This window comes from Mauremys mutica, unplaced genomic scaffold (assembly GCF_020497125.1).
Source record: "Mauremys mutica isolate MM-2020 ecotype Southern unplaced genomic scaffold, ASM2049712v1 Super-Scaffold_100314, whole genome shotgun sequence".
Taxonomy (NCBI): Eukaryota; Metazoa; Chordata; order Testudines; family Geoemydidae; genus Mauremys; species Mauremys mutica.
The window spans coordinates 586,667-603,216 of NW_025423311.1; the positions used below are offsets into that span (position 1 = coordinate 586,667).

Below are 16,550 nucleotides of genomic sequence, written 5' to 3' on the forward strand. Positions count from 1 at the left end.
ATTCTTAGGTTCTAGCACGGATGGAAGGAGGATGGTGATGGGGAATAAGGGAATCCCTCTGACTTACCCGAACTACGTCTGTAGTTACAGCGGGTGAAATGACATTTTTCCCTATCCCTGCCCTGTTCCTGCTCTTTGTTATAGTTCAATATATTTTAAGTGTGGAAAATGATCATAAAAATATCTGCTCCCCAGCACAACCTGAAGCAACATCAGAGCAACTGGGAATGAAACAATTTGTTCCCCAAGGGAGAACTCGATGACTAACAGTTGCTGTGAAATGGGGGAACAGTATAACCGTGATGCTCAGGGTTTGTTTAGACTAGGGAAAGTGATGGGGTTTAGGTCAGATCAAGGGGAAAGCTAATGCCAACCCCTGCACGTGGGCTGCATCTGCACTACAATTTTTTACATTAAGATCACTAACTTGAGCAACCAACGCCATGTACAGCCCTAGTGGCTGTCAGGCACAGGTAGTTTTTGCCTCAGTGTAGCTTGTTGGGATCAAACCTCTCTCCCCCCACCTGGAGGGATGAACATTCCTGGCTGGAGGGACACACACTCCTGTGACTCAAAAGGAAAGGAGTTGATAGAAAAGATCACAGGACTGACCCCAAAGAAGGGTGAGCTGCAAAAGGCAGAAGCAGGCAACTGATCTGGTGGAGCTGAGACACCACGGTGAAGATGGTGCAAAAATCACTATGTGGGAATTAGCAAATGTGATTTATTTAAAAAACATTTTTGGCCAACACTAGTCAAGGGATTTATTACAATTCTCTCTCATGTGGATTTTGTGATGTCTAATGAGGCTTGAGCTCTGATTGAAGCTTTTCGTGCACTCAGAGCTTTTCCCACACTCTCTCTCATGTGGATTTTCCTATGTGAGACAACATGTGAGCTGTGCTTGAAGCTTTTCCCACACTCAGAGCATGTGTACAGTGTCTCCCCTGTGTGGATTATCTGATGTCTGATACGGTGTGAGTTCTGACTAAAGCTTTTCCCGCACTCAGAGCTTGTGTAGGGCTTCTCACCTGTGAGATTTTGTGATGTAAGAAGTGGTCTGAACGATTAAAGAACCATTTCCCACACTCAGAGCATCCATAAGGTTTCTCACCTGTGTGGATTTTCCTATGTTTGGTAAGGTTTGAGCTCTGCTTAAAGCTTTTCCCACACTCAGAGCATGTGTAGGGCTTCTCCCCTGTGTGGATTCTCTGATGTCTGATAAGGGCAGAGCGGTGACTAAAGCTTTTCCCGCACTCAGAGCATGTGTAGGGCTTCTCCCCTGTGTGGATTCTAAGATGTGTGTTCAGGGTAGAGCTCCTACTAAAGATTTTCCCGCACTCTGAGCATCTGTGGGGTGCTTCTCCTGTGTGGATTCGCTGATGTGAGATGAGGGCTGAACTATCGATGAAGCATTTCCCACACTCAGAGCGTTCATAAGGTTTCTCACCTGTGTGGATTGTCTGATGTGTGATAAGGGCAGAGCTCCGATTGAAGCTTTTCCCACACTCATGGAACATGTAGCGTGTCTCTTCAAAGTTGACTCTGTCGCTTGTTATAAGGTCTGAGTGGCTACTAAAGTTTCCCTCTGGCCTCTGCTGAGTCTCACAGGCTTTTGTTTTTTCTGGGAGTGCATAACTCCCGGAAACATTCCCTTTGGATCTTCCTGATAAAGTTCCATGTGGTTCTCCTTGCTCAGCATCTTCCTGATGGGGTTTCTCCTCCTCATTCTGACTCACCATCCCTTCACCTGATGGGAGACAGAGAGAATCCGGACATAGATCACTACCTGCACCTGAGAGAAAGGAAATCTCAGAGAGAGGAATGGAAAAAGGGATGAACAATCCAAAATATGTGTGGGAGAGATCAAACCTATCAGGAACTGATTTTCCCCAAAACCTTCCCCAGAGGAGAGAGGAAGGGATCAGTTTTGGTCTGCATCTCACGAGAACACTCAGGAGAAAGAGAAATCGGGGCGGGACCTGCTGCCAGTTGTCAGTCAGAATAGGAGGGAAGCCATGAGTGACATCTGCCATAATGATTCCACATCTGCAGGGAACAATCCTGAACTTGGAGAGCTCACAGGGTCTTTGTAGGGCATCCCAAATGTTTCCTGCATTCCCGCACAGTTGTTGAGTTGGTTTAACCAATTCCTCACCTGTGCAGGCAGCTCTTGGAAGCACTTCTTTCTCAGAGCCCTGGAGGTCTGGGACCCACGGCTCTTCCCCTCGTTCCAGCTGCGAGATCACATCAGGTTTGGAAACTGGAAACCCTACTGCAGGCAAAGAAAACCAGGGAGGTCAGTGGAATTTGTGGGATACTTGTCACAAAGAATAGTCCATGGTTTTAACCCCCAGCTCATTTTTAAGCAGTAACATCCCAAGGCCAGCTTTCTTGGCTCAAAGTGGCAGGAGAATTATTATGATTATAAATCATATTCATTACCTTGCCTAAGGACCAACTAACAGTGGGTCCCCATTGTGCTAGGAGAAGTACAAACACAGAATAGTAGATGGCCCATGCCCTGAAGAATTTACAATATGAATAGACAAGACAGACACAGAATGGGGGAAGGGATAGACCCCACTGTTAGAATAGAGATATTCAGGCCAGCCTGTAAAGCCTATAGTTTAAGAACTTAGGGGCATTTTTATCACTTAGCTAGTTACAGGAGTACGAAAACAAAGAATCAAAATCACTGTCTGTATTTGTAAGGGCCTTCTCTTACTGTGACCGTCTGAGGCCTTGTTCTTAGGCTAAGGCCTTTGGCTAAGCAGCAGGGGCAGCCATAACCTGGGAAGCGAAGGGTCACACCCTCACATCCCAAACCAGTCACACTGAAATAAGGTGCTATTGGGCTGTAAGGAAGATGATCCTGTCCCGATAGTGCCCATCACCACCAGATAAAGAAACAGATCTTAAGATGGTTAAAGAAAACTTAGTTTGACAGCAGCCTGTCTGGCAAGAAATCACTTCTCAATGCTTGTGGTTGTGAAACCCTCATTTCTGTATTGTTTTATTTTTATGGCCACCACTTTTACAATGTTAATCAGTCTGGTTGTCTAACTGGTTTTGTCTGCTGTACAATTAATTTTGCTAAGTGTAAGTTAATTAGGGTAGTGGGATACAATTGGTTAGAGAATTATGTTTCAATGTGTTAGGATTGGTTAGTTAAATTTCAATACAATGATTGGTTAAGCAAAGATATAGCTGAGCATATTACTATATAAACTGAGTCAAACAGGAGGGGGAACAGGAACAGGGGACACAGGATAAATGCTCTGCGGCATCAGAGCTGGTAAGGGGGACACAGGGTAAATGCTCGGTGGTGTCAGAGCGGATAAGGGGGACACGCCGCCAAAGACCCCAGGCCCCCTGAATCCTCTGGGCGGCCCTGGGTGACAATCATTCCCTTGTCTCTGTCGGGTATTCCATTGATGTAGGTTACTCCCAGCCAGTCCTTAATGACCCATTCATATCACCCCATGACAGCTACATGACAAAACACCTCACGTCTCCTGCTCTTTAGAATCATAGCAATACCAATCACAGCAGGAAACTGAGGTGTGCATTGGCATCATACAAGTATCACCAAAAGTCCCACCTCTATCTCAGACACACTGCTCACAGACCCTGGAGAGAAAGCAAAGCACAGGAACTGGACGTTAGTCCAGCGAACACAGTGGAGGACAAGCTGCAATCCTCAAACCCTGGTCAAAAAGGAGAGGCATGTGGGTCCCTGCCCACAGAGAGGGGCTGGCTGGAGGCCTGATACCTGAGGGGCCATTCCGTGAGCAGACCATGGAGGCAGGTCAAAGGCTTCGCTACCCCAGAACTATGACATCGCAAAAGCACATTTTGGGGAATTAGGAAATCTAGTGACTCAGGGGTAACGGGAGGGAGAATTAAACTCCCCCAGTGGGAGGAGAAGGCTGGGGAATTACACACTAACATTCAGGAGCAACAGCCTCTCATTCTTCCGGAAAAGGAGAAGGTCAGAAACAAGAACTGGGCCACGCAGCCTCAGGAGGGACAGGCTCAGAGATCCAAGGAGCTGGAGGGAAGACAGCTTGTGGCTGCTGCAGATGGGGAGAGGGGGGACAAGACTCTCTCCAAACTCTCACTCTTCTTGACCCCGACCTGATTTTACGATCTATGACCTAGTCTCACGTCTTGTGGGCAATTTCATACTCACTAGAGGTAAGATGTCATTCTCAGAGAATTGCTTATTAGCTTGGAACATGCGTGGAGGGGCAAGGAGGTGAACATAGATAAATGGGTTATTAAGGGCAGGTCGACACTACAGCCGGGATTGACACTCTGAGATCGATCCAGCCTGGTCGATTTAGTGATTCGATTTAGTAAACGTAGCTTAAGCTTGCTACAGTTCAGGGCCTTATATTAAGTTGAGGCTTTGTGAGAGTGGTTATGCTGAAGTCTGGGATTTACCTGAGGTTTGGGTACGGATTCAGGGTTAAAGGTCTGGGATCCCCCACAGCTCTAGATCCCCAAACCTCTCCTCCCTCCCACTGACCCACCCAGCCCACTTCCTGGGTGCCCTTCCTCCACACAACCCTCTCCTTCTTCCCATTACTGGCAGCTGGCATCACCTCCCGACACCTTGGGAGCTTCTTCTATTCCCTCCTCATCTCTCATTACCTCCTCCCTCCCTGCTTGTATATGGGAGATAAGGAAAAAAAGGGGGCAAAGAAACTTGTCAAACTTGGATGATGAATAAAGTTATTACTGCTCAGGTTCTTTAGAGACCCCACAGCTTTAATAACCCAGGGGACAGGACTCCTTACCCAGTGAGGTCACCGTCTCATAGTTCTCCTGCATGACATCCCTGTGGAGGGCTCTCTGAGTGGGGTCCAGCAGAGTCCATTCCTCCTTGGTGAAATATACAGCTACCTCCTCGAAGGTCACCAGCCCCTGAAAGAGCAAGAGTCCAACACTCAGGACCTGCTGCCCCACTCACAACCCCACTACTCACAGAACAGCAGCATCAGGTGAATGAAAGCTCTGGGAGGCACATGTTATCAGAGTCCTACCTCACCTTGCTTAGAGCAGCCAGGAGGCATCAGAGGGTGGAAAGAGAGAACCTCTGTGTCTCCCAGCTGACAGATGGAAGCAGGGTCTTCACATTTGTCACATAGCTACTAGCCAGAGATAGATATAGGAGGTGGGGCTGTCTCTGGACCCTGCTAGTGGCTCCCTGGTAGGAATCCCAACACTCTCCACATAAAATATATGGAAGAAAGGGGAAGTCAATAGTAAAGAATTTAAGTTAGAAGGTCAGAATTGTAGAAAGCTAGCAAGGGAAGCTATCAGAAATCAATGATCAACCAATGAAAATAAGAAGGAAGTTTTTAAAAGTACAAAATTAATCCTAACAATGGTAGTGGTAAATTACTAGATGGAAATGGCAGAATCATCAAAATAATGCAGAAGAGGTAAAAATGTTCAATAAATATTTCTCTCCTGGATTTGTAGAAAAACAGATGATGTAACTCATATCATAAGACGTTGACGCTGACAGTCTTTCCATTCCAAAAGTAACTCACGAGGATGTTAAACAGCAGCTATTAAAGTCAGATGTCTTTAAATCAGTGGGTCCAGATAACTAGAGTTTTGAAAGACCTGCTGGAGGAGCGTGGTGGACTGTTAATGTTGATTTTAATTAGGACTTGGAACACTTGGGAAATTCCAGAAGACTGGAATAAAGCTAATGCTGTGCCAATATTTAAAAAGTATAAAAGAGATGACGCAGCTAATTATAAGTGTGTCAGTCTGAAATCGATACTGGGCAAGAGAATGGAGCAGCCAATTCTGGATTTCATTAATAAAGAAAGGAGAGTAATATAATTAGTACCCATTAAAAAGGTTTAGACACAATAGATCCTGTCAAACTAACTGGATATCCTTATTGGATGAGATCAAAAGTTTGGTTGCAGCTAATAGTACTGATGTAATATACGTAGGCATATGAGTTGGTTCAGCACAATATTTTGACTAGAAAGGTACAAAATACACACGGCATACATTAAATAGATTAAAAACTATGATTGTAAATGGGGAACCATGGTCGAGTGGATTTCTTTCTAGGGGGTTCCCACAAGGATTGGATCTTGGCCCTGTGCTATTTAACATTCTTATCAATGACCTGGAAGAGAATATAAAATCATCACCGATAACGTTTGCAGTTGCCACAAAGACTGGGGGTGGGGGTAACTAATGAAGTGTCAGTAGCTTCAGGCTTCAGCACTGGGAGTCTGGGAAGTTTTCCCAGTCCTGACTAGAGGGTTACTTCCTGTTCCACAAAGACGGGAAGTTTCATTCTCTACACTTGAGCCTTGACATTAGGACCTATCTGACACTACAGCCCATATTCAGCATAGTGGCAGGATTATAATATGATTAGGACATGAGGCATTTTGTACAAGATGAGTCATGTGCGGTGTCACTGGAAAAGTTATGATTTGCTGAATATGATTATCCTACCTGTGTGCATGGATCATGTTTGTATCTGAAGTTATGGATATTGACTCTGTATCTGTCTTTCAAATGTGCTTACTCTGGGTAACAGCCACAACGAGCCTTTCAGGTACAACAATGAAGAAGCCAGACAGTGTTCATGGCTCATCAACAAAGACAATGGACTGTGGAAGAGCTTAGCCTTCCTGTGAATGTTTCAACCAGCCTATGAGTTATGGCTGCTATGACTCAGCAGGACATGCTAGAGCATGTGACCAGACCACATGACAATGAACTTCATTTTGGTACCTGTATTTTTCCACAAACTGGACTGGGAACTGAGTTTAGAAAAAAGGGTTCCTGCCATATGGAAAAGCTACATAAGGTGGGGTGTGACATCATCTCTTGGCCTCATTCCCCAGACAAGAGAACTCCTGGAAGCACCTGAGGAACAAAGACTGAACTGGGGGAAGTGCTGTCCCAGGGTAAAGGGATTTCTAGCTTGTGTATGGAAGCTGCTTGTAGCATCAGTCAGGGTGAGAAATTGCTAATTCAAATTCTATCCATCTAGTATGTTAGGCTTGGTTTGAGTTTTTGGTTGTTTGCTAAGTAATCTGCTTTGTTCTGTTTGCTATCACTTATCGCTGGGAAATTGGCTGTTGTCTTCTCTCTCTCCTTGAGTGGCTTAGGTAAAGCACTCAGGTAGCTTAGTTGGCTGCATGCCGCCACCTGCTGTCGTGTTGGGTGATAACAGGGCCTGGAGAGGCTGGCTGAATCTCCAGCAAAGCAGTGTGAGAAGGGCCAGCCCGGCTTGAGGGTTAGAGGGCACAGCGGGGTGACAACCCATCGCACCCTAGAGTACACAAGTCTCAGCAGGTTTATCACATCCTGTCCCCTTCCTTTCTCCACCCAAGATATTTCCTGCCTCCCACCACCTCTAGCAGCTCCCACCAGTGGTGAGCTCCAGCTGGGTCGCATGAACCGGTTGTTAAATTTAGAAGCCTTTTTAGAACCGATTGTTCCAGGACAACTGGTTCTAAAAAACTTTTAAATTTAACAAAGGCTTGGGCAGCTGTCCACCCGGCCCCCGGCCCCAGCTCACCTCCCCCTCTCCTCTGAACACTCCGCCCTCCTTCTCCTCCCCCTCCCCTGCTTCCCACGAATCAAATGTTCACGGGAAGCCTGAAACAAGCAGCAGGCAGGTAAGCCGGGGCGGGGGGGGCGGGGGGGGAGACGGCGCGCGCGGCCCAGTCCGGTTCCACCTGAGCGGCTAGAACATAAGAACGGCCGTACCGGGTCAGACCAAAGGTCCATCCAGCCCAGTATCTGTCTACCGACAGTGGCCAATGCCAGGTGCCCCAGAGGGAGTGAACCTAACAGACAATGATCAAGTGATCTCTCTCCTGCCATCCATCTCCATCCTCTGACGAACAGAGGCTAGGGACACCATTCTTACCCATCCTGGCTAATAGCCATTTATGGACTTAGCCACCATGAAGTTATCCGGTTCCCTTTTAAACATTGCTATAGTCCTAGCCTTCACAAGCTCCTCAGGTAAGGAGTTCCACAAATTGACTGTGCGCTGCGTGAAGAAGAACTTCCTTTTATTTGTTTTAAACCTGCTGCCTATTAATTTCATTTGGTGACCCCTAGTTCTTGTATTATGGGAATAAGTAAATAACTTTTCCTTATCCACTTTCTCAACATCACTCATGATTTTATATACCTCTATCATATCCCCCCTTAGTCTCCTCTTTTCCAAGCTGAAGAGACCTAGCCTCTTTAATCTCTCCTCATATGGGACCCTCTCCAACCTCCTAATCATTTTAGTTGCCCTTTTCTGAACCTTTTCTAGTGCTAGAATATCTTTTTTGAGGTGAGGAGACCACATCTGTACACAGTATTCGAGATGTGGGCGTACCATGGATTTATATAATGGCAATAATATACTCTCAGTCTTATTCTCTATCCCCTTTTTAATAATTCCTAACATCCTGTTTACTTTTTTGACTGCCTCTGCACGCTGCGGACATCTTCAGAGAACTATCCACGATGACTCCAAGATCTTTTTCCTGACACATTGTAGCTAAATTAGCCCCCATCATATTGTATGTACAGTTGGGGTTATTTTTTCCAATGTGCATTACTTTACATTTATCCACATTAAATTTTATTTGCCATTTTGTTGCCCAATCACTTAGTTTTGTGAGATCTTTTTGAAGTTCTACACAATCTGCTTTGGTCTTAACTATCTTGAGTAGTTTAGTATCATCTGCAAATTTTGCCACCTCACTGTTTACCCCTTTCTCCAGATCAGTTATGAATAAATTGAATAGGATTGGTCCTAGGACTGACCCTTGGGGAACACCACTAGTTACCCCTCTCCATTCTGAGAATTTACCATTAATTCCTACCCTTTGTTCCCTGTCCTTTAACCAGTTCTCAATCCATGAAAGGACCTTCCCTTTTATCCCATGACAGCTTAATTTACGTAAGAGCCTTTGGTGACGGACCTTGTCAAAGGCTTTCTGGAAATCTAAGTACACTATGTCCACTGGATCCCCCTTGTCCACATGTTTGTTGACCCCTTCAAAGAACTCTAATAGATTAGTAAGACATGATTTCCCTTTACAGAAACCATATTGACTATTGCTCAACAGTTTATGTTTTTCTATGTGTCTGACAATTTTATTCTTAACTATTGTTTCGACTAATTTGCCCGGTACCGACGTTAGACTTACCGGTCTGAAAATTGCCGGGATCACCTCTAAAACCCTTTTTAAATATTGGCGTTACATTAGCTAACTTCCAGTCACTGGCTACCGAAGCCGATTTAAAGGACAGGTTACAAACCTTAGTTAATAGTTCCCCCTGGCCCCGGCCGAGCGTCCCAGCCGGGTCCCGGCCAAGCACCCCTGGCTCGGGCTGGTCCCAGCCGAGTGGCTCCGACCTGGTCCAGCTCGGGCCCTGCAGCACCGGTCCCAGCCGAGCGGCTCCAGTCCGGCTCGGGGAGTCGGGTCCTGCGGCCCAGTCGCGGACCTGGTCCTGGCCCCAGGCAGTGTGGTAAGGGGGCAGGGAGGGGGTGTTCGGTGGGGTGTGGGGGGGTGGATAGGGGTCAGGGCGGTCAGAGGGCAGGGAACAAGGGGATTGATTGCGAGCAAGGGTCCCGGGGGGCAGTCAGGAAGGAGCAGGGGTTGGATGAGGTGCTGGGGGGCAGTCAGGGACAGAGAGAAGGCGTGGTTGGATGGGGCAGAGGCTCTGGGGGGGCATCAAGAATGAGAGGAGGGGTTTGATGGGGTGGCAGGGGGCAGTCAGGGGACAGGAAAGGGGGTGGATGGGTCGGGGGGTGTCAAGGAGCATGGGGGGGTAGGATGGGGCATGACCCCCTCGTGAGGTGAGGAGGAGGGAACCTGTTGTTAATATTTTGGCAGCTCATTACTGGCTCCCACCCTCCTATACATTTACTGATTCTCTCCCTCCAAGCAGAACCCACCACCAGCTCCCTGAGAATCCCTTACCTGAGCCAGCTCCATTGCAGCCATTTCCTTCCCCCTGGGAGGAGGGGATGATCTGGAGCGAAACGTGGACGTTATTCTGTAGCCTGCCAAGGCGAGAAGGGCAATGTGAGAGAATTCAGACAGGGTTTTTGTCCTTTCCACATGTTGATTCCTCCCAGAATTTTCGCCTGCTAATGGACACTCTAGGTTCTGCCACACTGTGAAGCACAGAGTGACCTTATCCCAGTACAGGCCTAGCCCCCTCCCACCAGGGTGTGACCCTCTGACACATGGTGAAACCCTCCCAGCAGCAGAGTCTCTCTCTTACATTTATCAAGTTTGCGGGTGATACCAAGCTGGGAGGGGTTGCAAGTGCTTTGGAGGATAGAACTGAAATTTAAAATGATCTGGACAAACTGGAGAAATGGTCTGAAGTAAACAGGATGAAATTCAATAAGGACAAATCCAAAGTACTTCATTTAGGAAGGAACAATCAGTTGCACAAATACAAAATGGGAAATGACTGCCTAGGAAGGAGTGCTGTGGAAAGGGATCTGGGGGTCATAGTGGATCACAAGCTAAATAGGAGTCAACAGTGTTGCAAAAAAGCAAGTATCATTTTGGGATGTATTAGCAGGAGTATTGTAAGCAAGACACGAGAAGAAATTCTTCCACTCTACTCCGCACTGATTAGGTCTCAACTGGAGTAGTGTGTCCAGTTCTGGGGGCCACATTTCAAGAAAGATGTGGACAAATTAGAGAAAGTCCAGAGAAGAGCAACAAAAATGATTGAAGATCTAGAAAACATGACCTATGAGGGAAGATTGAAAAAAACTGGAGAAGACTCAGAGGGGACACGATCACAGTTTTCAAGTGGCCGGAGAAAAATTGTTCTTCTTAATCTCTGAGGATAGGACAAGAAGCAATGGGCTTAACTTGCAGCAAAGGTGGTTTAGGATGGAGATTAGGTAAAAAAACCTCCCTGTCAGGGTGGTTAAGCACTTGAATAAATTCCCTAGGGAGGTTGTGGAATCTCCTTCATTGGGGATTTTAAAGAGCGGGTTAGACAAAAACCTGTCAGGGATTGTCTAGATAATACTGAGTCCTGCCTTGAGGGCAGGGGACTGGCCTAGATGACCTCTCGAGGTCCCTTCCAGTTCTATGATTCTAAGAACCAAAGGACAGAGAAGAGCAGAATCCAAGGAGTCACTCTGGGGATTCTCCCTGTCATTGTCCCCAAGGCAGCTCTCTCAGGTTTACAAAGTGGTTTTGTGAAAGTTACTGGGGGCCCCCCCTTAATAGCTTACAAGCAGCCAGTAGGGGGAAGCAGAAGCCTCACGTACACAGTAACCTGAACTTTTGAACTCTCTTTTCTCTTCTGCCTCAAAGCAGAGAAATCTTGCTCCAAGCCGGTTTTCACTGACCAGATAACGGTTTCACGGGGTCTGGCAACCACCAATGAAGCGTTAACACGGCTTGGTCTTTGTCTGAATGTGTATAAAGGATCTGTAAAACTTGTGTCACGCAGAGTCTTCTGTATCTATTTACAGGGCTCTCCTTTCTTCTGCAGAATAAAGCATCTTTCCTTATCCCTCTCAGGCTGTTATTGGCTCTCAGCGAGACGCACCCGATATTTCGGTAACAGGGACTCTCCTAGCTCGGACATTGGACTCCAGACGGCTGCAGCGAACTGGGAACGGTGCCAACGGGGTGTTTGGCCCCTCTTTCTCTGCTTCACCACGGCCCCTGCGGTTCGTGTTCCGATAAGGTGAGTCCTAATAGGATAAGGAAATGCCATCTGGTTCTGGTTCGCTATCTGGTTCTGGTTCTGTTCTGTTTAACCAGTAACTGTTGTTTTTCTGCTCTGTTCATTTGGGTGTTAGGTGTGGGGGCGGAACTGAACCTCTCGTTCATAATTCCTCGGGGTGGAAGCCATTGAGTGCGATGAAGCTCTGAGTTTGAATTGAGATCCTTCTGTCCCGTCCCCTGTAGCGGTCAGTGTAATAGAAGTAGGAAAACCTGGATTAGACCATAATTCCCTCTGCTCTCTGTGTAATTCTCTGTTTGAGTGTCAGAAGACAGATGGGTGGGTCTCTGGATAAACCCTCTAAGGATCACCCCTTTGGATTATATGTTAAGTAAATGGCCTTTATCCGGTGTTCAGAAAGGAATGTCAAAGAGGAACCGTTTATTCTTGTCTTCTGGACTCTGGAGCTGCCCTCTCCACTGTTACTGTCAAGCCGAAGAAGGTAGACCTCTGTTTTTTGTCTTTCAGATAATCAGAGAAAACTGATGCCAGCTGAACAGCATTCAACGTACCATGCATTGACTGGCACAATAGGAATTATGTTTTGTGTTCTATGTCCTGTCTTGCGGTGTTTGTCTCGTGGCCAGAATTGTTGTATTGAATATTTTTATAGGATAGTCTAGTTTAAAATCAAACAGAAGGGTTAAATGCAGATACTTGTTTTATTCAACTTGGAATACAAAGTGTTTGGATAAATCAGGAGAACGTGATATACTAAAGTCTAACACATTTGCTTAAGTAAGAAAAAGAAACTTCATTGGTCAGATTGTTAATTGAAAAAAATTATTAAAATTTGCATACCAACAGTCTTTGGAAGCAAGGACATGAAAAGTTAACCCACTCCCCATATTGTACATGGGCTCCTTCTGGCTACCTCAGATTTCTAGCCAGAGGGCTGGGGATGGTGGGAAGCTATTGGACTAGAGGTTATATTGAGTGAACTCCTCAAAGTGGGTATGCTTGTCCTGGCTTGTTGCTCCAAAGCCCTGTAATAAAGTTACTTCAGTGGAAGGGTATATGTGGCATACATTGCATAATAAAACTAATGTACTGTATATCAGCAATGTTTATGTGTTCATGGTTGGGAAAAGGTGTATGAGTGAAGAGTGGAAGTTTCCTTTGTAGGTTAAAAGAAGCCAGGAAGGGGAGAAGGAAAAAGAACAGAATGAATTAACTGGAAAAAAATAGCTAGAAAGCTCAGGCTAAAGATAAGACACTGGCCCCAGGCAAGGACACTGCTCACAGCTAAGACTTGGCTGACAACCAAGAAGGGGGGGGGGGGGCTTGAATGTGCCCAAACACCTATGAGATCTGCAAAACACTGTCAGGCACTAATGAAATGTGTTAGGTTTCTTTTCTCACAGGTAAAGAAGCGCTACCCAAAGACCCTAGCAGCCCTGCCACTCCTTGGAACCAGGAGACTGGATCTATGTAAAGGTCCACCAATGAAAGACTGCTTTGGCTTCATGCTGAAAAGGCCCTTAGTAAGTCCTGCTGACTACCAACACCGCTGTGAAGTGCGAAAGATTGACTGCCTGGACCCATGATTCTCACTGAAAAAAAGACCCCTCCACCTCGGGAGGATTCTCCTACTGATGATTAGCCTATTCCTTTTTCTAGCTCTGCTGTGCCTTCTGGACAGCAGGGAAAAAGGACAAGGTGAAGTGCTAGTAACCTCTCCCCTTGTCCACTGACAGATGTACTGTGCCTTTGAATTTTTCTAGAAGAAGCAAAACCATTACAGGGTGATGTGCTGGTAACCTCTCCCCTGTAGGATGCTGAACCACGACTGTTTCGGGAAAGAAGAAGGAACACTCACTCCACTGCCATTGCCAAAGTCCAGGAATTCCTGACTAGAAAGAACATTAAGAACTGATCCTGGTGAAGAAACAAAGAATTATACACCGGCAGGAAATTTGTGGGACCCCTGCTTGGGAATGTGGTATTGATTGGATTTTGGGGTTTATTCTACATGCTGCGCCCTGTGTTCTGGATAAATCCTTCAGCATGTATTGCCCTCCCTAATTGGATTTTAAATGATAAGTACCAAAGGCACCTTGTTGCCCTTGCCATCTCCTCCATTACACTATTACCCCTGTAATACACCCCCTCCTATGCTATTAATGTTAATGCCTTTTGAAAGTACCTGAGGCCTTGTTTACACTACAGGACTATTTCGAATCTACTTAATTCGAATTTGTGGATTCGACCTTATGAAGTCAAATTTGTGTATCCATACTAAATACACTAATTCGAACTTCTGAGTCCACATTAACGGGGCCGGCGTCGACTTTCGAAGCGGTGCACTGTGGGAAGCTATCCCACAGTTCCCGCAGTCCCCGCTGCCCATTGGAATGCTGGGTAGAGCCCCCAATGCCTGCTGGGGGAAAAAATGTGTCGAGGGTGGTTTTGGGTAACTGTCGTCATTGAACCGTCAATCACGCCCTCACTCCCTCCCTCCCTGAAAGCGCCTGCGGGCAATCTGTTCGTGCACTTTTCTGGTCAGTGACAGCGTGGACGCCACAGCACTGCAAGCATGGAGCCCGCTGCGATCCTCGCCGTTTTCTCCTCCTCGCACTTTATCGTCCACCTCTTTCACATTCAGCTGCTGAGAAATTGGGCTACTTTTCAATGGTTCTGCAAGCACTGGGGGACCATAGGGGACGTTTTACCAACATGAACGTCGTATGGCCGGGCAAGGTTCCTGATGCGTGTGTTCTCAGGAACTGTGGGCTGCTCAGACGCCTGCTGGAAGGTAGTTTCTTCCCGTACCACGAAATAACTGTTGTGGATGTGCATTTGCCTATAGTGATCCTCGGTGACCCAGCCTGCCCGCTAATGCACTTGCTCATGAAGCCCTATACAGGCGCCTGGGACAGCGACAAGGAACTCTTTAAATACCAGCGAGCAGCGTGACCTGTGACTGTTCAGTTTCTTTACAGAGAAGCTGAACCTGCCCCTGTTTCTTTACCCAGTTACTGTTGACTCTCCTCTTCGGTTAAATACCCCGTTCTCCCCGTTTCCTCCACTTCCAAGACACGTGTAAAAATAAAATACATGTCACACTGTTACTGAGGAGAGGTTTCTTTATTCATGACTTTTCGTTAAAGGGTCGAAACTGGAACGCAGACTGCGGTGGGTAGGGTGTGCGCTGATGTAAAGACCGCCTCTAAACTCAAGGAATGACAGGCTCCTGCTCCTACAGCGGTCCGCATTGCCGGACTGCTTGTTTCAACGGAGCCTGCCATCCCTCCTTTTTGGGATTCTGTGTGCGGGGGGCTATGTGGCCTTGTGGCGGAGGACGGACGGATACAGATTCCTCTGCTGCGTGACTCAGCGGTCCACGACAAGGACCGCTGTATAAGATCTGTACCTGCCCTCCCCCGCTAAAAAGTCACATCCCCACCGCCCACACAGAACCTGGAAACCACCTCTGTCAGGAGTCTACCCTCACTTGAAACTGGGCGGTTTCAAAGTGAGGACCCGCATGTCTTCCCCCCACCCCAAAATCCTAGGGTAGGTTTCCTTCAGGCTGCCACCACTCGGTCGATTACGTGGGCCGAGACACCCCTATATTCCCCCCTTGGGAACACAGATCAATTCACAGAGGAGGAACCTCCCCCCTCCTCCCTCTCTCCAGCCTGCTCTGGAGACAGAGTTGCCTGGATTCAAACGCCTTGAATCTCTACACACAGGGAAGCAGCCCACTTCCCCCTCCCCTTCCCCTGAATTTTCCCAAGGGAAGGAATTAACCAAGTCCAAAGAAAAGAAAAGAATTTATTAAAGAATAAAAAGAAAAATACAGAATCTCTATGAGCCCAAGCTGGACACTCATAGGGTATAACCTTATCAATCTCTGGAGAGAATCCCCTCTCCCCCTTTTCTCAGTAAAAGCAATATCAGCAAACAGGAATAAAGCATTTCCTTTAGCAAACACACAATTGCAAATATAGAAATCAAATCATAAGACTAATTCGCCTTTCTAATTAATACTCACTATTAATTAGTAGAAACTACTCCAGGAGAACTTGGGGACATGACTGTCCTCTGTTAAATCCAAAAACAGTTCTCACACAGACAAAGGCTTCCCTCCACAGAGATTTGAAAAAATCTTATCTTTGATTGGTCCTCTGGTCAGGTGGTCACCAGGTACTACATGTTAACCCTTTACAGGTAAAAGAGACCTTAACCCTTAACTATCTGTTTATGACACGCCCCCCAAATCGCAGACAGTGGGGGAACCACACTGGCGGTGATTTCCTTCTAGAACTTTAAAATAAACAGATTAACAAAACACATGCACTATTACATATACTACTAAGTATGTAAACAACAAGATATTTGACACTGAAGAACACTTTGTATGCATTTGAGCGGACATACTTGGCATTGTTCTTGCCCATCCCCTCCCAGTGGAAGGAATGTTTTTAACCTGTTTTTGCTTTGTTGACCCCAGAATGCCCACTGGGATGTCAGGGCCCAAGCTTAAGAGCTTGTCCCAGTACTTAGTTGGAACTACCAACTGTTTTTGAGGATGCTGGCCTTCCTGGTGTCCACCAGAAAGAATGTCCTTATATAAAAGTCCTTGTTTTACAACAAACTGGAATTGGGTAGAAGAGCTGAGAGGCGGTGGGTTGCTGCGTGCCGCCGCCCAAGCTTTCTTAAGGCTGTCATCGGCTTCCTGCTCAGTCTGGAACTGTTCCCTTGAGGCGGGAGACACCAGTTCCTCTGGGAGCGATGTAGGTGATGAGGTTGTTTTCATTGACTGTGGA

The 16,550-nt window shown here is 46.7% G+C and overlaps 1 long non-coding RNA gene across 1 annotated transcript; it reads right to left on the reverse strand.

Annotated features, from left to right (window-relative positions):
- Window positions 1-2,219: 2,219 nt before the first annotated feature.
- LOC123360828 lies at window positions 2,220-10,208 on the reverse strand. The gene is made up of 3 exons (XR_006576069.1): window positions 9,993-10,208; window positions 4,806-4,932; window positions 2,220-2,275 (listed from the first exon to the last, which is right to left on the reverse strand). It is a non-coding gene; the product is annotated as an uncharacterized LOC123360828 (long non-coding RNA).
- Window positions 10,209-16,550: the final 6,342 nt, after the last annotated feature.